This window comes from Argiope bruennichi, chromosome 6, assembly GCF_947563725.1.
Source record: "Argiope bruennichi chromosome 6, qqArgBrue1.1, whole genome shotgun sequence".
NCBI classification, from domain to species: Eukaryota; Metazoa; Arthropoda; class Arachnida; order Araneae; family Araneidae; genus Argiope; species Argiope bruennichi.
The window spans coordinates 86925767-86937809 of record NC_079156.1 but is presented as its reverse complement, the minus strand read 5'-3'; the positions used below and the strand labels follow the sequence as shown (position 1 = coordinate 86937809).

General features: G+C 29.0%; 1 protein-coding gene across 3 annotated transcripts in view; it reads left to right on the top strand.

The window, feature by feature from the left end:
• Nucleotides 1-12043, top strand: part of LOC129971617 (potassium voltage-gated channel protein Shab-like) — a 268193-nt gene that overhangs the window by 104586 nt on the left and 151564 nt on the right. The window lies entirely within an intron of this gene.

The window sequence follows — 12043 nt, the reverse complement described above, 5'->3', positions numbered from 1 at the left end:
GTTTTTGAGCGCGCCAACTGAATTATTTATTTTCAAGTTAAGTTGTATATCCGTACCAGTTATAGCAGGTGCACCTGTCCCGGTTTTCAGGCAGAAAAATAGGCCAGTTTCAAGGTTTTATTTTTATTTTATTTCATTTTATTTTTCCTTTCCTTTGTTCTGTCAGTTCAACTTCAAATATATTATATCCAAAACAGCTGAAGATATCTTTTCGGACACATAAATATAGCTTGTGGTAGAATGAAGATCATTATTATTCGGCCAATGGAAGCAAGAGGAACCATGTTTTCGGTAACATTTCTTTAATGATCTCATTTCACACAAAACAAACACAAACATGAAATACAAGACATGACATTAATACACGCACCTCAACAGAGAAGCATATCATCTCATTCTTTACAATCGCAATGCACTATGTGATGCGTATTTGATCAGGCATCGCCATCTATTATCCAAAAGAGAAGAAAGAGTAATGCAACTGCTACAAGCTCATAAAAAATTTTGGGACTTGACATTAATGAATATCGTTTTATAGATCTGGGAAGTATAAATATCGCATATTATCAAATTAGGAAATCCAATTTTCATATGGAATAATGCATAATTATAGTGAAGTATGCTATCTATTATATCCTTCAAAGGATAGACTCAAAAGGTTTAAGAATAGAATATAGATTCTTTGCTCAAAATGCAACATTGTTAAATTAAACCATATAAAAACAAGCTGTAGTGGGCTTTCAAACTTTCTCGCACACTTGTTATGCCAAAAAATGCCTTACATGATATTCGCGTACAATAATTATGAAATATTCATTTTTGGCGTGAATTTGGCATTTAAATGAATTTATTGTGTCACCTTTGGCGAGTTTTTTGGCGATTAATCCTTGGAATGTGGTTAATAATATTCTAAAATCGAATTTGTTCTTTAGATATGTTTTTCTCAATCGATTGGGACAAAGATTTGACACGAAACTGCACTCGTAGTCACAAAATCCCATACCAAATTTGATATATTTAAATTCAAAAGTATATTCTCAAGTGTATTTTTTTTTTTTTTTTTTTTTTGTAAAGTTATTCCTCCTATCACTTAGAGCATTACGTTCAATTTTAATTAAGTTACTATGAAAGTCACTTTGTTCGAGTTTCATCTTAAAAGTTCATTTCCTATGATTTAAACGACGCACTATAGAATGTCTGTAAAGTTATAAGTAATCTACCATATTTATTGAAATATTATCTGCTGCAATGCATCTCATAACAGAGCTCATAAGTTCAGGAGGAGTTGAAACTCTCGGGAGAGATGATGGAAATTTTCATTTTTTCCTAACTCTCTGTCCTTGCCCCCCCCCCCGGAAGGCACCTCAAATATAGGAATGAGGAGCTCCCGAAATGCTGATTAGTTCTCGTCAGTAGATGGGTATAAAAATGGTGTGAGATGACTATGACTTGCAGATGACTACGAATCCTCCTATGTGAGAGGCTATACCGTGGCCGGTGATCATCCTTAGTTTCTGCCAATGCTGTGCGGCCTCTGGTCATTCAGATTTATCCGCATGCCTCAAGACGGGTCGGAGTAGTCAGCTATGATTATCCTAATTTCATGACTATTGATGCAGAAAACCATTCCGAATTATACATCCGACATCATTTTTAGATAACTACATAATTTTGGAAGATATAAGATTAAATCACTTTTAAACTAATAATATTGACTGACTGTTTTTAAACCTAAGCATGCGAAAACATGTTAGAAAGCTCTCATCAGTTGCATTATCTTTCATCCTTCAATCTCACTACGTTTTGAAATTAAGAGAAAAAAAAACAAATTTTCTTTTCCTTATATCTTGCCTTCTAACTTGAGGTAGGGGATTTTTTTAAATAGAAAATTGCATAGCAATGAATCGAAATCAAAGCAAAAAGTATTGTTCTGGAAATCACCTAGAATGCAAGATATTCAACAAGCACGATTGCAGATAATGACGCGTTATCTTACTAATTTCATGAAACGTGAAAAGCAAATCACAGTCAAAGCTTAATCAAAGACAACACATGCAGAAGTCAGTAGCATACATAAACAACGAATCGTTATTAATCAACGGTAATAGCACAATAGCGATTAGAGTGAAGCTAGAGAGTTCGCCCTGCGATCAACAGTCCAAAGAGAATTCAATCCTCACTAACTCGTTTTGGCTTCACTCGTTTATATAGATTTACTGACAGAACACCAAATTTTCTAAATGAATCTCCAGATTTCAAGTTCTAATAGGGATATCACCGAAATTGCTGCATTTTCTAGAATCTTCGTTTTTGATGTAAATAAGCAAGAAAATCAGAATAAAATATAATCATAAGACTCATTATTAGTTTGTGATAATTATTTGTATCAAATCGCACTGTATATAAATAGATTTAATATAATGAAATTAAATTTTAAATTCTCAGATGTGCAAGTATTTTCTAAAATATACAGGAAAAGAATTAATAATGTCATGTATGTTGTTGTAAACGTTTAAAAATTTACATAATTAAATGTCACTTTGAAAATAGGTTTTATTTAATTTTCACTTTCCAATTTGATACATTTCTTTGGTAATTAGGATCGTATTTAAAAACTAAAACGTTTAGAGTGCAGTGGGTAAATTTATCTTGCAGTATGTTTCACGAATATGTAAAGATTTCAGCAAAATTTAGCACAATTTGGAAACTTAATTATCTCACAGAATAGTTTGAGAAAATTTAGGGATCCATTTATAATTCTGAATAATCGTCTCGGGTAAGTTGTCGCGGCAGTGTAAATTGATATTACATTTTGACACTTCATACTTTAATTAGGAGGCCATAAACTGCAATTCGAAGATAAATTATTCAAGTCTTTGTACTTAATTATAATAGTTTGAACGCATGTACTATATGAATGCTGTCAATTTATTTTAAACAGACAAACACTACAATTCGGAGTAATAAGATTAATGATTTTCTTATATATTTATTCATTCTATTTTGCTATTTTTGTTTTCATGTGATGCTAGCAACAATTGAAAGTTTTCTTCAGAAAGGATTTTATTTTATAGATAAAAATAGAGAGAATTCCACGGAGTTTTCTTTTTTTACTACAGTTCGGTGATATAAGACCACTGAATCTATTATGTTAACTCATTCTCTTCTGCTGCTTTGTTTTCATGTGATGCCAGCAATAATTGAAAGTTTTCTACAGAAATTATTTTAAATTGTATATAAAAATAGATAGAATTCGGTGGAATTTTTTTTCTTTTTGTATACTAATAAAGGCGTATTTTTAAACTTTTTTTTTATTGTTTTCTATTTTTTATATTCTTCTGTACGAAGTAGATACTAAAAGAAAATACTGTACTGACGCATTTCCATGTGTAAGTCCTCTCCGAGTTTAAAAAATGCAATTTTAAGATTATGTCTGTCTGTTTATATGTGAAAATGACCATTCAAAAACTCTTTGAGCTAGACTGGTTAAATATGGTATGTGATCTTCAAAACAATTTTATAGATTTCTATCAAACATTGAACGAAATTCATACTTGGTTTACTTCTTCGAATATAAATGAACTCGATGACAACAAAATGCTAAGACCTAAGTAGATAAAATATGGTATACATTGGTTAAGTATCCAATGGGTAGATTACAGTTTGAAAATAAATTTTATTAAAAGCTTGAACGAATGCCGGTCTGTACATTCCGGAGCATGTAAGCATCATTCAGAAACGCAGTGACTTACAGATGAAATTTGGTACGTGATTTTGTTTACTAAAATTATAATTCACTGTCAAGATCTAGTTTTTAAATCAAATCGCTTACGCAATAGAAAACATTTAGATAAAATATTTCTATCGATTTTCTTTTAAATATTTTTGCTCAAAGTTATTTAAAGTTAATAAGAGTTTTTACTGATTTTTAAATGAAAATAAGTTGACATTCTAAACATTTCTTGTCTTAATCGCAGTTAATCAGTCATAAACTTGTTCCCAATTTAGTGAAATTTGTTTATTTGTGAAAATATTAATTTGAACTGTTGCCACAATGCTGTTATGCAATAATTTTTATAATGTATGTAAAAATAAAAAATTTCAAATGCATTCTAAAGGACGAATAAAGAATCATCATAAGATTATTTCGAATCATTTGAATAAAATAGAGGAACCAATTCTATAAAAATTATTAGTACCCGGTTTCTAAAAAATTATTTATTTGATTTTTTTTTTATTTAAATTTGAAAACTCGATACTAAAATGCTGACATATACTCGCCTGTTGCAAACTAAGACTTATTTTAGGTAACAAATCCATCAACATATTCCAATAAAATTGCCGCTATATATCTTTCTAGAAAAAAGTGCAATTCGATCTGCCAAAATGATGAATGTTTGGTTTACAAAACATGCTGAGAGAGATAGCTTCACTCGGAGATATAAATGAGATATCATGTTCAACTGATAATGAAAAAAGGGAAGTTTTGAAGTCTCTTTTTATACCTAAATGGTTCTCAAACGATTTCAATTCTCGGTGGTCTTTATGAACCAAAATTTTCATCATTTATCAATTTTTCTTCCCAATTCATAATTGGATGTCATCATTGAAGTGGCATTATGAATTGAATTCGTTTTCGATTATCGGCAACCTTGGTGAATCCAGATTTTTTTTTTACATTGCGCCCAATATAGAATTCCTGGTACTTCTAAAATAACTAATAGTTTTTGTATATATAAAATAAATATGACATTTAAAATTATTTTAGCCTTCTTTGGCTACCACCTGGTTAGCTGGGAATATTAGGTGGGCTCAATTTCAGTTTATTTTATCATGTATAACTTGATGTTTAGAATTCCATAGATAAAGAATTGAAGACCGAGATTGTGACAGATATTAAAAACATGTTATTTTAATAGCTTTAATCTTATTCTGTTCATAATTCACGTGAAACTTCCGAAAGTAGAGGAGTTCTATAATATTGAAATGCCAAAACTTTAGTGCCTCAGTAATCTGTTTCAAATTCCACGTTGCTTTTCGCAATATGTAAATTCAGTTTCTTCATTTAAGTTATTAAATTCAGTTTCTTCATTTATTCCTCGGGTTTTCAACATTGGCATCCACATTTTTAAAACTTGAAATATGTTTAATTTATCATTTATCTAAGCTATTCAACCAAATCTATCAATTTTATTCGATGTCGTAAAGAAAAATATAAAAAAATATTTTCACTTAGAAGCGCGAGGGAGTGAAAATACTCTTTTACCGTGGCATGACCCTTCTAGAAAAATCATGGCGATTCCCAATTAGTGGGAACTTTCACGGAAACGGGGGAGGGGGCAAATATAAGAGAAAGAAACTAAAGGTTTTTCTGAGCAAATATTAGAAAAAAAAATATACAACTGAGACGAACACAAATATATGGTTGATCGCATTGGGATTTTACAAAGGAAGAAAAAGTTTTCCTGGAAAGCTGGAAGGGAAAAGTAGATTCCTTTACATCTAAGCTACTGTCTGGCTACATAAATAGTTGATGCTAGAGACAGTCAAAATTAGGGCTTGACAATCACTTTTCAACCCCTGGCTTCTAAGATACTGCAGTTAATGAAAAGCTTTAAATTCAAAAGTTAATAAGACGCTAATTTTGCTGATTGGATTTATGTTTCTATCTACAATATTAAGAAAGTTATAGTGAAATAAAAGTTTCAACCCCCACCATTTCCATCTCCTTCCCGTTTGAGCTAGATGCGCCATTTACGAACTTGTCCGAGATTCTAACAACATATTCCAAGCCAGTCAAAATCCAAACAAAATTACTCTAGTAATTCTGTTCGCAAGAGAACATGGACAAAGCATTATACTCATTTATATATAATATATGCATAATAAACTTTTGAAAGAAGGCTGGTTTTGGGTTCTAGAAACCATGATCGGTGAAGAACTGAAAATGTTTTCCGGAAGTCTTGTCATGAGAACCATTGCAATAGGTAGTCTTCCTTTGCCTTCTATTTAGGAATTATTTAGGAATCTATTTAGGAATCTACCTAAAAATATCCTGGAGAAAGAGGCGGAATTCGGTTTCAGAATGAGCTTAGATCTAAAATTGATTAAAAAAATAGTAATTAAGAAATAGAGTTAGAAAAATAATAAATAAAAGACAGTGACAAAACAAAAGTTAACTTTAAAAAAAAACAGTTACAGAAAAAAATGGCATCATAAATGGGGAATAGTAGAAAAAAATACTTCGTAAATTTAAATCCAAAAAAAAATTCAAGGGAAAAAAATATGCAAATGCAAAATATCAGGAATAAGGTTGAAAAAAAGCCATAAATATGTAAATATATAAATAAAAAAAAATCTGTCGTAAAAGAAAGCGCCCCTGAAATATCACTGAGTTTCTAGTGAAATGATGAGGTAGTATTTTGTGATTCACTGTTAATGGTGGCAGTCGTACTCTCAGAGAGAATTGAAAAGGCTGAAAAACACATGACATTTCACTCAGCTTTTCAAGTATATATTAAAACGTCGAGTATGGATAAAATGACTGTTGAAAATGGAGAAAGTCTAACAGTACGAGAATCGTAAATGAAATATAAAAAAAAATATGCTAGGTGCTTTACTATTCAATATTATATAATTTATTGGCTAATATAATAATGGGCTTTGAGAGAGATTTTCTGACCGTAGAATTTAATAATACTAGCCGCCTTTGGCAATCAGTTTCTTTTCCGAGATTAATGACTTTTTATAGTGATAAACCATTAGGATGGGTTCGCATTACTTTTTTTTTAAATTTCACTTTATTTGATAAGGCAGAAAAAAACATTAATTTCGTTGAATTAATCTCTTACAATTTGTTGCGCTTGCAAATTTTAATGTATATATATAAAATAAAAGCTGAAGTAAAAATTCTAATTCAAAATGAACATGCGAAGAATACAATTTTTTTTTTTTGTCTTAATTTTAACATTGGCGGAAGCATGCCATTGAGTTTTGATGAGCTTGAATTTCATCGTAGCATTAAAAACAATATTACAGATTGTGTATCAAAATAAATATATAGCATTGATTTAAAAAGAGAAATATATATGAAAATAAAGTTGATATCATTAAGAATGTAATTATTTAAGTTTGTGAGTTAATAGATTAGGAAGCTATGAACATCCACTTCCGTAGTAGGATTTGACGGTTTGTCAAACCCGGTTTTAAAAAACCGGGTTTTTTTAAAGTAAATTTGTCACATTCGAAAACCGGTTTAAAGAATTCATATTATTACGTAAAAATTAATTTTAAACTTATTTGATTTGCTATTAATTCTATGCAATGGGCAGCAAACTTATTTTTCAACGTGGTGAGTTGCATTATTACATTACATTGAAACTACTCATCTGAGTAATGCTTTTTTAAAAGAACCCATGGAAAATTCAATTTATAAGTTTCTTGAAGACCCTGAAGAAAAATTTACAAATCCATAGATAGTGAAAGCGGAATTTTTATTATTTGAGGTAACGAATAAAAGAACAAAAAACGTTATTATTTGATGCCATGAAAACTATAAAACCAAGCTCAAAAGCTGGTGAACAAGTATTTTCCATTTTAGGTAATATTGTGTCCAAAATAAGAACAAAACTTAGCTACTGTTTAATGGATATTTTATGTTTTTTTTTAAATCTTATTTTCCTAGAAAAAATTAAAATTAGTAAATGTATATAATATGTATGCGTGCAATTTTTGTTTGAGTTTTCGTTATTTTGTGTAAGTAATATGTATATATAATTCTTAATTTTTTTTTCATATTTTGACTTTGATTTTGATATGAATATCGTTTTCTTATTTTATATAAATTAGTTAAAATATTTTTCTCTATTCTATTTTTTTGACAAAAATTTGAAAACCGGTTGTAACCGGTGTTTTAGAAATATTGAATTCGAAAACTGGTTTTTCAAAAAGTCGGTTTTTGTATAAACCCTATTCCGTGGGCCAATTATAGCGATTACTTATCTAGCCATGGTTAAGCCTATTTTCGTGCTCGATTCAACTTTCTGTTTGACACTTATTTCCATTATCTTGACTCCTTTTTCATCTATTTTGTTTTTCTAGTCTATTAATGTTTCATTTATTATTGGTTTCATCTAGTCTAGTAATGTTCTAATGATAATGCATATTTTTTGTGATATTTACATCTATTTTCAAAACATTTGAGAAAGTTCTTAAATCCTGAAATTTCTAATTTCAGTAATCAAAAAAAAAATTTTAAAAAATGAAGAATTAAATCTTCTAAATTTGAATAACAATTACTCTTCTATTATATTGGTGCAAAATAATTGGTATTCATAAACAGAAAGTTTGGAATGATTTATGCCTGTCACATAATTTTATTTCATTTCTATATTAGTCATCCCATTTAATTTGATATTAGGCCCCATTCTTTAAGTTTATTTCTAATACAAGTTGTATATAAATTTATTTAAAGTTGTTTATATGGTTCCAATCATGATTAGAATGAGAGAAAAAGAATTTTCATCGTACAAACATACTTCACTTTACGAGCGCCTTCCATCGAACATCGAATGTTTTAGACAGAAAATCTTTTAGATAAAAATGCTGGAATTCTATTCTTAAAGCAGTCGCCGTCAAGATTCTTGACTATTCCTTGTCCTTCATTTTTGTAGCCAAATGGTCACCATGTTTTTCTCCAAGGCTAAAGGTCATTAACTCGCCATTCATTCAAAACCTGTTGGGACTACTTATGAAACTTTCTTCCTTGCAAGGAAACAGTGTAGTGAAGCAGTATTACTAATTCATAACAATATCAGTAATAAAACATCATTGTCTCACAATTTATACTTTTTTTCGTAGAAGATTAAAGCAATTATTTTGAAATATTTTTATTTTATTACAAAAATATAATAATTCATTATTTAACTTTTGAGGACTTCGCGTAACTAACCGAATTCTTTTTTTTATACTTGATAAGAGACTTCAAATTTTAGATTAATTTAGAATACTGAACTTAGCATGTCGATAAAACATAATTAGAGATTTTAATTGAAAATTACTTGGTATAAAACTTCTTAAATTTTTCATTTCTGACTCTATGTGGAATGATATTTTCCACCTTCGTAATTTGCATCTTAAAGGATGAAAATCTAACACAAGGAGTGATTTTTTTTAAAAAATTAATTAGAATTTTAGTTGATTGGAAGTTAAGCCAGGTTTTGGCTTTTTTTCCGCCTCAACCTCTGAAAATAATACTGCAAAAGATAAATTTTACACCATTCGAAAAATTTTTTTAAAAAAAAATCTTTTTAATGATGCCAATTTAATAATTGTGAAAATTTTTCTTGAAAGTTTGAAATTCTTTGAAAAAAAATATCCTTTCAGCTAATTTGCGACAATTGATTGCATTACTACCTTGAAATGCAATTTAATTTTATTGTTTCTTAAAATATTTAAACACTTGAGTCTCTACCGTTGTAGAAAGCGAGAATGTATTCTGTTTAATACTTATACTGTTTAAAAGACGGATAAAAAAATTTTATTTCAATAAATTGAAAATTAGTTGGACCAGACATTTGCGTTTTTAATAGCTTTTTTATATCATGGGACTAATTATAAAAAGGTTCGTGTACACAAAAAACGGCACATATGAACAGCAATTAAAGTAATACGACTTTGATGTCTAACAGAATTCTATATGAAGTAATATCTAAACGCTTTAACTGAAATTAAATAAACCAATCTCCCCAGTTCATAATACCATCAGATTCTAGAAGCGTATGGCTTTTCCAAGTAAAATATATTAATATTCAATTTAAACATTTAAAAATATTTTCGTTGCACCAGATGATCCCTTTTACTTCTTTTCTCAGTGTCACATGAATACAAAATGAGGTTTTTGCAGTGAAACCTTGAATTTTTATAAAAATCCTTTCCTGGTTGAAGAGATGCGAAAATAAAGCAAACAGTTCTTAGCCTTTCTGTTTTTATTTAAAGTTTTCCTCGCTTACGGTTAAGCGTTGAAACAAAAGAATTTAAGTAAAGATCAAACAGCTATTCCTCCGCTGAAAGGGTTTTTCGCTTTGTTTTCTTTCAGTTTTAACTTTCGTCCGCTGAGAAATATAAATCAATAGCGTGGTTTTTCGTCGCCTTGGTAACTTGCCTGCGAAGAACTTTAAACAGATTACTTTTTCAACTTAAAAAAAAGTTCAGTTATTTAGTCATTATGCTTGATAGGTTCATTCAAACAAAGAAAAAAATGTACTTAACTATTACGTTTTTATAGAGAATTTTGCTGAAAATTTAAAAAAAGGCTAAAAATTTAATTTTTTAATAGAAATCTCAGGCAACTCTGTTCTCTGTTTTTGCAATTGAAAGAACTGAACTTCTTAATCTAAAGTTTCAACTGTAGCTGGATCAGTATATTAGATATGAGGCCTACCAAGTTTTAAATTTTAATAAATTATTTCGAACTCCTTGAATTATTTTTTTAGTTTTAAATTAAATCAAATTAAATTGTAGTAATTGATTATGACAGAGTTGTATATTAATATTTGTACATACGGCAATTAAATATTGCTAGTTACACTTTTATTTTGCCTTTATTTTGCTACACTTGCGTCGTGTTTGTAAAAAAAAATATATTGATTTGGCAGTCACTCATTTATTTGTTATGAAATATTGTACAAATCTATACTTTTAGAAGAAATGCAAAGCGTTTACCTTTACTAAACCCAATTATCTAATAAAAAATTAATTTTAATTCGTTGTTGCATCCATATAAGTGCGTTCAACTGTTAAAGAAACTGTTTTCAGTATTCCACAACATTTATAAAACTTCTTATAATCTACTACTAATAAAAAAAATGTCTATTTTTATGCGTTTTACCGCTCTATAGTGTAGATTATTTGAGCTAGTACTACCGAATATAATTCGAACAAACTATGGAGGCTGAAATGTACATCTCAGAATAATTTACTTTGGTATTTATTGAGATTATTTTAATTGAGTTTTCTTCGGTTTTTCCCTGATACTTTCGAAATTTTTATTCCGCGAAACTAATTTCCACTTCATTTCCAAATTCGAAATAATAATAATAATAGCTTTTCAAATATCTTTAAATTTTTGTCCAGAATTTTTGCCTTTTTTTATATTTTTATTGCACATTTTCAAATATAAATTTTATTAGTTGGAGTTGAAAATTGTATAATAAATATTTAAAAAATGCAACTGCTTTCATTGTTTTATTTCAATACATTTTTTTTTTTCATTATTGGTAACAAAGGACGAAATATTCTGCTCATTAATTACGAAATTTCCATGAAAAAATGGAAATGATATTGTATCAATAGAAATACAATATTAAAATTGAAGTGAATTATCCAGAGACTTAATATTTTAATAGTACTGCGATTCATGGTTTCCATTAAAAATGCTCATACACACAATAAACAGAACAGTTGTAATAAGGAATTAAATTAAAGGACTTTGATGAAAATCTAAATTTGACGTTTGAAAATACTTTTTAAGGGAATTATGAACTTCAAAATATGCATAAGAGAATTTAATTGAAATCAAACACAGCCGGTTAAGAAGTGAAATCAACTGGTCGCTAAAGTCGGAATTAAACATTCAAAAATATTCTCTTATCCTTGTATTAAAAAGTAGAAATTCTCTCAAAAAATATAATCGCCAAAACAAAGTCGCATTGAAAATAATACGAGCAGAGCATTGAGAACAATGAAAATCCTACGACAGAAAATTCAAATTCATTAACACAGAACTACCGATGTTAAATATAAACATAGTTTTACCACACCCGTCAAATTGACGGGGTTTTGATCATCATGGCTTTCATTTTAACTTTTGGTTTAGTTTATATAAACGAAAGAATATAATTTAACAAAAACAAAATTTTATATAATAATTCAATAATCTATACTTATATAAAGCTCAGTGTGTGTGTGTGTTGGCGCTCTACAGAAAAGACCATTTGACCTACAGCTACCAAATTTGGTACGTGTTTACCTTGGAGGTCGGGAA